Raw genomic sequence first — 13,158 nt, forward strand, 5'->3', positions numbered from 1 at the left:
AAAATTAATAAAACTATCTATTGTTTGAATATTTTGTACAGTTACGGTCTGCACAACATCAGCATCAAAATGTCTAGATACATTTAAGACTGTTTCATCCTCTCTAAGTGGTGGTTCTAAATATTTTGCAACTGTTATCAATTTCAATGCATAATCTACCATATTTGATTTTAAATTTTGATTATACTTTCCAAAATATAGAATTTCTCTAAACTTGGCTTGCTCTAATTCACCCCAATAATAATTTAAAAATTTATTTTCAAATGTTTGAAAATTATCTAAATCATTCTCAATACTAGCAAACCAAGTTGCTGCATTGTCATTTAATGTCATTCTAATATAATCTTTAATATCATTAATATTATTCACAAATCTTAATTTATGTTTTAAACTATTTATGTATACTCTAGGATGCAAATTTTTTATATTACCAGAGAATTTAATCCCAGTCTCATTTGTTAAATTTAAGTAAGGTCTCCCTATGTCTCTCATTTGTGAAATATCATCTATTCTCTGTTCCACATTTCTTATTTGATTACTATTTATTTGGATATTTTGTTGTATATTGTCTAATTTTTCTTCTGTGTTTCTCCTGTCTTCGTTAATTTTTACTTCTAAGTTACATTTCTGTAACTCTATTTTCTGTTCTATATCTATCTTATTATCTTGAATAATCCTCTTTACTTCTGTCCTCTCATTGTCTATCCGTTTCTTGTAGTCATTCCGTATACTTTTTATTTCATTTGCTACTTTTTTCTCTGCAGCTTCAAGTTTTTTATCCATTTGTTTTACAATTTTATTATTATTATCTTCTATTTTCTTTTCTAATTTTCTATAATTCTCTTCCAATTTCTGTTCCATTTTTTTCATGTCTTCTTTGACTTCTTTTGAACTCTCTTCCAATTTTTTTATGTCTTCTTTGATTTCTTTTGAATTCTCTTCCATTTTCTGTTCCATTTTTTTCATGTCTTCTTTGATTTCTTTTGAATTCTCTTCCATTGTCTTGTTCATCTGCATCATTAATGACATCAAAGCTGCCATATTGACATTTTCCTCTCTTTCTGAATTCATTTCTGCAGTATCTTGTGGAACTTGAACTAAACTCTCCTCTTGTATAGGTTGTGTTTCTACTTCCACATCTTCTTCATTCTTTTTGCTTCTTGTACCTTTCTTTCCTTGAGACATTTTGAGACTTTACTTGTTCAAATATATTTAAAAATAAAATCTATAATTTTTTCTTTCTACTGATAATTAATTTAATTATATGAGAGCACTTATCTTTCCAAACTAATTCTTTTAAATAGAGAGCCACCGCGTTGGGTGCCAAATTGTTATGATGTGTTTTTTGTTTGAATGATGAGCAATGAGTATTTTTAATAATATAATATATAGGGTTTTTATCGCGGTTCTCAAAGAATTAGCTTGTAAGTACTTTTTTAAATTATCTTTATTATAACTATTATGAAACACACATATATATCTAACCTAGTCAATGTAAATTTAAAATAAACTATCTTTAAACTGATATTCTTATAAAACTAATTAAATTCTATAGACAATCTAAAATTTAAACAAACTATCTTCAAAATTGAAATTGTTATGACACTAACTAAATTATATTAACAAAATTTTGTACCTTTCTTTCACTGAATGCCTAAATGAACTATTTTCCACTAAGTATATAGATTCTAATCACCACTGAATGTCTTCGTACTTCAGTTATCCTTGTTTTTGTGAAATTACTTTTTTCAATTATCAGCTTCTACCAATTTAAGATATATTTTTCTTCACCAGCATCTATACACCACCAACCAAACCAGCAAACAGCATTTATATTTATTCTTCTTTTCAATATACCAATATCCAATTATTATAAGTTGATTTATACTAATCTCCAACCATAATATAATTTAATTTCTTCCAATATACCTTTTTTTATCTTCAATAATTATTTGTGTATAATTATAAATGTGCATTAAATTATATGCATAATTTTTAATCTTCATTTAACTCACTATATTAAACTATTGGACTATTTGTACTTGATTCACTGACTCTAACTAACTTTCATAATAAACTGCTTGACTTCTGACTAAAAAACTTAAAAACTTCTTAAAACTCTTCTGACTGCACTATCTAAAACTTTTCTGACTAAAAACTTTCAAAAACTGCCATCTTGAATCCAAATCACGGGTATTTATATCTTTTGGACATTCTAGAACCATCTCGTAAGAGATCCTGTTCCAATTTGTTCTATTTCATACTTGTATGAATTTTCTGGAACAAACCATTTCGCAAACATGGCCATCTCCGGAGATCCAGAGAATTCCATTCTTTTCTATTAATAATTTTGTTTACATTTAGGCTTTTCAGATCAGAATATATAATTAAATTAGTAACTTAACATTCTAATTTAATAAAATACACATTTCAAACAATATATTATTATAACCCACTTATATTCGTAAATATTCTTAAACGTCACTTCAGAGTATAAATATCTGTCAATCTCCGAGAGTATTTTTGGTTGCCTAAGCACATGGCTCACTTATATATATTTACAATATTAAAATACAACTTTTTACAATTATTATATGCTAATTTATTAAAAATGCCCTCACATAAATATATTTTATTAAATTCTCTAGTATATAACTTATTTAAAACAACCAAATATCTAATATTATGTAGTATATAACTTATAAATTATTTTCTATAAACCCTAATCGTCACAATATATATATATATATATATATATATATATATATATATATATATGTATATATATTGTTATGATGTATTATTTGTGAATGATATTTTAATGAGCAATGAGTGTTTTTTAATAATATATACATATAGGGTTTTTATCGCGGTTCTCAAAGAATTAGTTTGTAAGCACTTTTTTAAATTATCTTTATTATATCTATTATGAAACACACATATATATATATATTTAACATAGCCAATGTAAATAAACAAACTATCTTTGAAATTGTTATGACACTAACTAAATTATATTAACAAAATTTTGTACCTTTCTGTCACTGAATGCCTAAATGAAACTGTTCTCCAAAATAAATATTTTCATCAACACTCAATGTCTTCGTTCTCAGCCTCGGTTATCCTTGTTTTTGTGAAATTACTTTTTCCAATTATCAGCTTCCACCAATTTAAAATATTTTTCTTCTTAATAGCATTTATATTTATTCTTCTTTTTAATATACCAATATTCAATCACCATATAACTATTATAATTTGATTTCTACTAATCTCTTCTAATATACTTTCCAATACTATTAAATTTTAATACTAAATCACTGATTATTGCATACTTTATACTTTCTTCCTAATTCTGACTGACTAATCTTAAACCAACTGACTTAACTAGCTGTAACTAACTGTGTCTGTCTTCTAACTAACTGTCTGACCTTATACTGACTTCATAGTAACTGACCTACTAATTGTGTGTCTCCTCTGACTAACTATATACTGACTGCTTACTGACTGACTGGCCATTTTGAATCCAAATCACCGAGTATTTATACCTTTTTTTATGTTCCAGAATCATCAGGCAAGAAATCATATTCGAATTGCTCTATTTTCTAAATATATGAATTTTCTAGAATAGTCGCAAACAGGGTTAACTCTCGTGTTCTAGAGAATTCTTTTCTTTTCTATCGAGAATTTTGTTGACATTTAGGCTTTTCAGATCAGAATATAAACTTATATGTAATTTAAACAACCTAAATTATTAAATTACACTACTTCAAATCCGTAATTATATGTAAATTAAACATCTCAAACCAATAAATAAACCCACTTCTACATTCGCAACCATTACTTAAACGTCACTTTTAGAGTATATTTGGCTGCCTATGCACATGGCTCACTTAAATATATTTACAATATTATAATTATTAAAAAAAAACTTTTTATACTTATTATATGTCAATTTCTTAAGAATGCCCTCACATAAATATATTTTATAGTATATAACTTATTAAAATAACCAAATACTTTTTATATCTTATATTATCTAGTATATAACTTATAAATTTTTTAAACACTATTTTTCTTTCTCCTATGTTAATATCATTTCAATATATATATATATATATATATATATATATATATATATATATATATATATATATATATGTATATATATATATATATATATATATATATATATATATATATATATATATATATATATATATATATATATAGACAGAAGATTTGCAAGTTGTTTTGGTAAACCTTTTGTATAGGGGAGACACATATAGTTTTTCTTTACCATGTTGGTTTTATTGTTATTATTGTTATTGTAAAATGTATGCAGTCGCGATTTTTTTAAAGTGTTGTCGATAAGGTGGTGTGGGTATGAATTAAGTGTTAGTGCAGTTTTTGCCTTTTTATTGGCCTGAGGTCTATTGATAGGATTGGATAATCTGATAGCTCTATCAACGAGTCCGATAACTACAGATTTCTTTTGAGACAAGGGAAGACAATGAAAATTAAAATTCAGATGTCTTGACAACCAGATTTTTTTGGTGTATTTTTATCTTCACTGATCTTCACTCAAATTATCTTCACTTTGATAGAGTAGTATTGCGGCGTCTGAACAGCAGAGTATTTTAAGTTTTTTTTCTCCCACTTGGTATCCTTTTTCCATTTAAATAGGTACTCTATAGACTGTCCTGCTATTCAACTTCGCAGACTGGCCACAAGATGCTTTTAATATCGTGCCCTTAGCGAATACTAGCGGTTTCTATTGTCTTTAAGTTTATATGATCTAATTGTTTTACAATCTTTTGTAAATAATTTGTCCCATTTTTCGTATCTGTCGCTTTTTTTATTAAAAATAAACACTGTCTTTTATGACTCCCTATTAAGTTTAAACTAATTCAGCAATTTTTTTAGTCCATTAAATTTCTGTAATATATTTTCACATGCTCCAACTTTGTATATTTAATTTTGTGTCGCTCATTTATTTTTTATGATTTAATAACTTAAATAAAAACTTTTATAAGCTTTGGTTTATATAACTTTGTGCTTAGAAACGCAAATAATAACACAATTGTACCAAACTTGTAAGAGGAGCAAACTCCAAATAAAAACTTTATGGTGTGTACTCGTTTTTTGTGTCGAAGATAGAGGTTAACAATACGAACAATAACAACTCCCGTTGGAAACCTTGAACAGTTGCCTCAAGAAGCATGACTGCATTATTTTGCATAACTTAATCTCCCTTTAGAATGGAAGTAAACTCCTATCCAACAAGTTTATAAGGCATCAAGCTACATTTTAGTGGTTTTAACAGCACTTCTCATTTGCGAGTTTCGCAGTTGTAGATGAGGAAATTTATTCGAAACTATTAACTTTGTGAAGTAGGTTTACAATTCGTTGGAACTTCATACTTACTACTTTAGTTCGAAAGTTTTGATAAATATAATATGTACAAATTATAACGGAATGTATAATCAGTTAATTAAAAGATGAAGAAATTATTTTGTTTTAAAACAATTTAATGTAACAACTGGACAAAATTTTATGAACGCGCCACTTTAATTAAAATAGTTACAATACTGGCAAAACTAATCGTATTTATTAAACTTTATTATAATTAAATCTAAACGGTAATGTTATTTTACACGAACAAACTATTGTTTGTTAGTTTAAATAACAATTTACGCTTGGCAAGCTACTGCAATCGCAAGTGTATAGGCACACTTGGTAAGTTCCACAGGTCGCCGAAGAGCGCACTCCTATACCACTCATCTCCACTAGGCGGCAGACTACACTAAAGAAATTTTAATCAATGACTAAAGCCAGCAAAATACGTTGCTGTAATTGGTGGATGTGTCTTAATTTAAAATTTGGCGGGTTACATGTTTATTAAAATGACAATTGGCCATTAGTATTATAGTTAGCGGACGATATAGACTAGGGAACTAACGATTTTCCCATGACACTATAACCGCCAGTGAACATTTTAATTTGCCCAAAAAAGACAAAATACTTGGTTTTAACAGCAAATTTACTAAGCTGTAAATTGGAGCTGGAAGGTCAGATACTAGAACAAGTGATGGAGTTTAAATATCTAGGCATCACATTATCTAGCTACGAAAAGCTCGAAACTGAAGTGAAAGATCAACAGAATAGAGTAAACAGAGTCGCAGGTTGCAAAATATCAGGAACCAAATGAAAGGCAGAATTTACAATACAGTCATCAGACCAATAATGACATACGCAGCAAAAATACGACCTGACACAGATGGACAAAATCTTTGTTAGAAACAGCGGAGATGAAAATACTTAAAATTGATGGTAAGACACTATGGGACAGAGCTAGAAGTACAGATTTACGACGTAGGTGCATGGTGGAGAACATCAAGAACTGGGTAATAATTAGAAGAGTAAAATGGGACGATCATGTAAGTCAAATGACAATAAATAGAGTAGTACAGACGACAAGAGACGGTTCCACAATAGGAAGACGATCAGTAGGAAGACCACGAAAACGATGGAACGACAACTTACTGGAGGAACATTGAAAAACAGACAGTCACGTCTACATAGAAAGAATAAGAAGAAAAAGAAGAAGTTCTTCTAACATTCTTATTAGTTTCATTTGTCTTGGGTCTTTTTAAATCTGTCCTTGTCTTGAAATACAATATCTTACTTATCTGTTTTGCACATGACTGAGACTGCTACTTATTTTGCCATTCCCTTCCTCCATTTATTTTTAATTCATTCATAATTCTTTGCACCGTCAATGATTTGATTTTTTCGGTAAGAATTCTTATTTTTACGGGTTGAGAAGAGGAAGTTATGGGGTGATCCTTTTTGTAAGTTGACGGGGGCATTGATAAACTGAGATTAGTTATTAATATAATCCAGGAGAATCAGTTTCATTTATCCAAACTAAAAATGTGCCATCTAAGTAGGAAAGAGTCTTTAGATTTTTACGAAAGAATGAAAGAAGACACAGTTCTGCCATTTATTTAAAAAAATGTAGTTTTCGGACTAATTGTTGCTTTGGAACTGATAGGAGAAAATTCCGTAGAGCGATGGCAGACGCTAATGGGACAATTAAATCCTGTGGAAGCTAGGAAAACAGCAACTCAGAGTCTTAGAGCAGTACATGGTCACGACAGCAGAGCAACTAATGGCTTTCACGGTGCCTACATAGTTGAAGAAGGAATGTCAGAATCAGATTTCTTTTTTTCTACGAACGATGTGACACCATAACCCACGGTCAAGTTGGAAAATAGTACATGTTGCGTTATAAAGCCTCATGCGATTCAGGAAGGATAACTTTGGCATATAATTTCAACAATATTCAATTTCCATTTTAAAATCTCGGATGCCCAGATGCTCTATATGACAAGTGCTAACGCTGATGAATTTCTGGAGGTATATAAAGGAGTGTTCAGCGATTATCACGCATTACTGTTAAGTTTTCTGGATCGTCCATGTGTTGTTCTGGAAATATCGGGTAAAAACAGTGAAATGAAAGTTAGCGATGAGTTTTGGAAGTTAGCCGGACCCAATGATACCGATATAGCTAAACAAACCATTTTCAATATAGTCACCTCACTCCTTTTGGCGTGAGAGTATACTGATCTGATCTGATTAGAACTAACTTTATGGAGTATCGATATTTCCGGACGGAACAACTAGATAAACAGAAAGGTAAATGGTTAAACAGTTGAATATATAAATAACACTATGCCTTGTCCACGATTTTTCTTTTACAAGTCTATTGGAGTCCATATTACAAGTCAAAAACTGAAATTGAAAAAGTTCAGCACAAGAACAACAAATGTAAGATACCATTGAAGCCATGAGCATAATGCACATATATTGTGTTATTACTAAACATTTTTTAAACATTTTAATCATGTAAAAATACAGTTAACAGAGTGAACTATAAGTTTAATAAATTTATCAGTCCTCATTGTCAAACTGATCAACCCTAAGGACCAAGAAGTTAAGCACCTGCAAATTTTTTAACTGTTTAATACATACTCCCCGACCGGACGCCATTAAAGCGGAAAACTTCCTGGATTTAGATTAAGTTTCCGAAGTTTCATAATTAAAATTTGAGCTCAAAATGTTCTTACAATTTCATTAATAAATTATTTACAAATTTGTTTGTAAACCTGCCGTAACTTTGTTTCCGACAAAAAATTTTAATTGAACTTTAAATTGTGGTCTCTGTGTAATCAGAAAATAATGTTGTTATTAAACTTTAATGACAAACTTTAACAAAATGTTTGCTAAGGCTTAAAGAATGTGATAAACTTTTTTAAATTTACAGTTTCTTTACTAGTTAAGTATTAACAATTTAGAGATATAAAATGATTTACAGGTATTTATATGAATTTAAAATTAACAAAACTTATCTGTTCCAACAGCTGGTTCCACAGAAAACAGGTCCACATAAGATTTGATCCTCTCGACTCTACAAAAACTAACCAAGATATAAGGCTGAATGGAATAAGCCAAGCTGATTTCTCCAAGTGTTGCTTTTCAAATATTGTGCAACTATATGAGTGTATGAGTGGATGGGTGGCGAATCTGAGACAAGTGCGAAGCGTAAGGACATTAGAGCGATTGTCATTATGGCGTGGTTTGATAACTAATTTATTACTATTTAAGTTTCTTGCTTAATTTGAGTTGCTTAAATATTTATTGATAGTATTAACTAGAATCTCGACAAATGTTAAAGACGCTCACTTCTACATTCGGTCCCAAATTCGCCACCAGAGATATTGGTGCTACCAAAATTGCTACGCACTATCGAGTCTTGATCCCTAACTGACCAGCAAACCAAGATTTTGCTTGTAGCTCAGCCACAATTGACACCACAAGCTACCTGTTACATTTTAATTTTGGCCATGGGCTATCTAAGGAGATTTTTAAGGGAGCAGCGTGGTAACTGCTACATTTGCTCAATAATATCGTGTTTGCTACCACCTTGTGAGTGAGCGATGCTAGCATTTCGCTTTATCGAGTAACAACCCTCTACGGGTTGTTGTTGTTGTTGTATAATTTGACCTATGATGACCTATGATGTTAAAGTTTTCCGCAAAGTCAAATAGTTATACCATTTCTTGTGTATTAATATCTCAAAATCATTGTTTGTTAGAATGAACGTTTAAAAAATATAAGATTACTCCATAAAAATAAAAAATTACCCACTTAATGTAACGTAAATCAGTTGAGTTTTTCATTTTGATTTTATGTTCGGGCATAGATCAACATCCAGTAAAGTTACGAGCAATAGCAAACACATATATCTGCTATTTGCTGATATGTAAGGTTATTAGGTCATAAATCAATAGTAGCTGCATCAAATATGTTTCATATTTCTAACTTGACATATACGACATGGCAATGCACACGAACTTTTGTAATGAGAGTTAAATCGGCATTGACAGATTATGTAAGATTAGCTTGTTGATGAAATGACAGACTGGTCATGAATATGTAGATTTTGAATGAAAGGATACATTTAAAATAATATATTATTATGATAACTTAATTTTGAAATTCCATACACAAAATCAAATTAATTATGATCTAATTAGCAGATTAAAACAAAAAAAAAATATGAAATGAATTTTAATGTAGAGATTCAGGATTCTTAATTGGGTTCAAAAACATTACCTTTTCATTTAGAAGTGCTTGAGAAAAAAAAGTAGAAGGAAATAAATAAAAGAAATCAATTGGTGCAACAAATTCAAAACATTATAGCCAAATATCTTTGTAGATTTTCATACACTAAATAAATATCTTATAAGTAAATGTTTCCCTTAATTACTCTGTTGCATATACAATTAACTACAAAACAAATCCAAATTAAATATTGTTCTGAAGCTATTTTCTTGTGGCATTTTAAATTAATTACTATTTAAATGGGAATAAGCCACAATTAAAGGTTAAAATACGTTTATTGACGTTTCAATTTCCACTTCGGAAATCGTTCTCAAAATACAAACATTAGTAAATTAAACAAATTTTGTTTTTTGTTACTTAGTGAAAAATTCTTCTAATAATTTAATTTTATCTGACTCATCTATATTGACAATTCAGACATACCTTATACATTTTAAAGTAGACGACTTTAAAATGATATTGCCAATATTGTTGAGTTGCTATTAAATTATTAAATTATTAAATTTGTTTAATTTACTAATGTTTGTATTTTGAGAACGATTTCCGAAGTGGAAATTGAAACGCCAATAAACGTATTTTAACCTTTAATTGTGGCTTATTCCCATTTAAATAGTAATTAAATTAAATATAGTTCAATCAATGTCTCGTTTCCACAATTTGCCTCTGTATTTTTCTAAAACCATTTACTTTAATTCGTTCCCTATCCAACAAACTCCTTCCCGGGTTCTGCTTATAAAAACAAAACTGTCGACAAACTCCTAACAACGTTTGTTGCACCTATTGGAGATTCAAAATTCACTTTACCTATGCTTCACTCCAAAAATCGTAGATTATTTTACAAACAAATACTGCAACTACAGCTTTCAACATTTTCTTTGCAATACTTTTTGCCACAATAATTTTTCTTTCACCGGTTAAAAAAAATAAACTATCTGCACACTCCTTTTGATTTTGTCTTCACTCGCTTCAAGCCCAACAACAAATCATTCACCTTACTTTTTCAATCTCATTCCTGTCTGTCTATCCCGTCCATAATTTCTTGTAATCAATCAAAACATTCTTTCTTTGCATTTAACCAAATTCCAAAACTCTCCAAATTCTTAAAACTCAACTACTTTCAAATTCTTGTAATTGTGTACAAATCATACAAGACAATAACTTTCTACTTTCTACTTCACCGTTAATGACCGCTTTTGAGATAACAGAAATAATTTCCTGAAAACGGCAGGTAGATATCATATTTCAGTGCAACTTATTGTTTACAAACTATTCTTAAATCTATTGATTTCGATAATTTAGAAAGTCCCAGTTCCTATTATAGGACTTCACCAACACTATAAAATTAAAACCGTATATTTAGAATATAACTATAACATAATTTTACAAATTGTTTGTCTTCTTTTTCCTTTTTCTATAAATTTTCTTTATATACAATTTCGGATCATATTAATATATCATGTTTAGAAAAGCATATTAACACAAGATTCAGTGATATAAGTTAATCTAAGTAAATTCATCATCTTTAATATGTCAGTTAAGGCAGACACATTTCCTTATAGCTTAAGAAAACTTTATCATCCAATTCAAAGGGTTCATTTTAGCATCACAAATTAGCCTCGTAGGCAGCTGGGAAGTATTGCGATGTACTGTAATATTTCTTAGCAACAATAAATAATTCTATATAAACCAGTAAAATTAAGATTTACTTCCTGTAAAATTTTATTTAATTTGAAAATAGTAGCAATATGCTGCAAACTTTCTTTCCTTGGAAAATTTTTACTTTGTAACAAGTTAAAAAGTAATAAAATGAACTACAAAGGTTTAAATTAAAAAATGCAACATAAGTGGCCTAGAACAAATAGAATAATAATATAAAAATTATTTTTAGAGACATGAGTTGTATGAACATTAAGTTTTACTACCAAAGATCTTATATTTATATATATATATATATATATATATATATATATATATATATATATATATATATATGTATATATATATATAAATAACTTTCGTTCGAATTGGGCTTAAGTAAATATAAGTTTGCAATTCACGGTCAACTAAAAGAAAATTCGCTAATTTGCAGCACTTTAAATAGGTATAGTAAAACCTATTCTATGATACTGATAGTGATTAAAATATTTAATACTTATTTAATCTGAAAAAAAAATTATTAGTCTCATTTTTAAAATTAAATATAGAATCTACTTAATCCAATTATCACCTTATCACAAAAAACGTTGTGGATAAAAAATTTATAAAGCATAATAAAATGATTTAAAAAACTCGTATATAGACTAAAAACAAATATCTAGGAATTTTGCATAGTTATACAAAAAATTTAATAAAATCTATAAACTTAAGTACATTTTGAATTGCGAAGTTTAAATAATATTTATCTAATCGTAGATAATGGTATGACTAAGTAAGTGGAAAATACAATGTTATTTTTTTTTTCAATATTTCAGTCTTCAATATTACCGATAGTACCTATAGGTACTACATAATATTTTAGTGGAATGCTGGAAGAGTTTGAACAAAAAAAAATACGGTAAGTAATGGGCGAGAAGCCAATAGCGAAGTTGGAATACGAGTGGAAGAGGAACTGCTTAGAAAAACATCTGGTAAAGACCTCCTGGGGAAGTAGAATGGTGGAGTGATGATTCCACCATCACTCCGTGATGGTGAAACAAAGAAGTGCAACAAGGTTAAGGAAAATCAAGAAGCTAGAAAGAGCAACGGCAGCTCTAAAAGAGAGGAAGATAAGGATACATACAAGGTAGCAAAAAGGGAAGCAAAGGGAAGCAAACTGTAGCTTCTGCTAAGTTAATATCGCCTGTATGTTGCATGTTGCCAGTTGGCAACTCTGCTCTGTCTTGTCATCTCTCATTGTCATTTCAACTGTAGAGGTGGCTTATTAATTTTTTTATTGTCTTTTGCTTGTTTAAGCTGGTGCATTAAAAATTCATTTTATATTATTAAATCTTCTCTGGGTTAGTTTGCCTAATTAATTTTCCTGTTCTCCCTTGTTGGGTGGAGCTGTATAAAAGCCTTATAATGCACCACCCACATGGGATGATAACTGCAGCAGATATGCAGAACCTAATAGTTGCAAAGAATAATACATAGCTGCTTAGAAATAAAATTTGCTCGATTACGGCATCTCCAGCAAGTTATCCTGTGGCGACAACATCAGAAATTAACCACTACATTCTGCAATCCTTTGAAGTAAACAACAAGTTATCCAGTGATGCCATAAGTACCATATATTATATGTGTAAAGCTTGTAGGCAAGATTTGCTGTGATTTTTAATATCCTATTAGAATTTATTTTATATTTTTTTATGTACAATAAATATGATTAGTTAATATCTTAATTTGTCCCAGCCAAACTCATTGTTCAGATTTACTTCTAAGATAAGACGCTCTCACACCTGAGAAACTGAGCTAAAACGTCGCCCCACGTTG

General features: G+C 29.4%; 1 protein-coding gene across 4 annotated transcripts in view; it reads right to left on the reverse strand.

The window, feature by feature from the left end:
* Nucleotides 1-13,158, reverse strand: part of LOC140432833 (neural-cadherin-like) — a 1,025,931-nt gene that overhangs the window by 382,388 nt on the left and 630,385 nt on the right. The gene's annotated exons all lie outside the window — the stretch shown is intronic.

This window comes from Diabrotica undecimpunctata, chromosome 1 (genome assembly GCF_040954645.1).
Source record: "Diabrotica undecimpunctata isolate CICGRU chromosome 1, icDiaUnde3, whole genome shotgun sequence".
Taxonomy (NCBI): domain Eukaryota; kingdom Metazoa; phylum Arthropoda; class Insecta; order Coleoptera; family Chrysomelidae; genus Diabrotica; species Diabrotica undecimpunctata.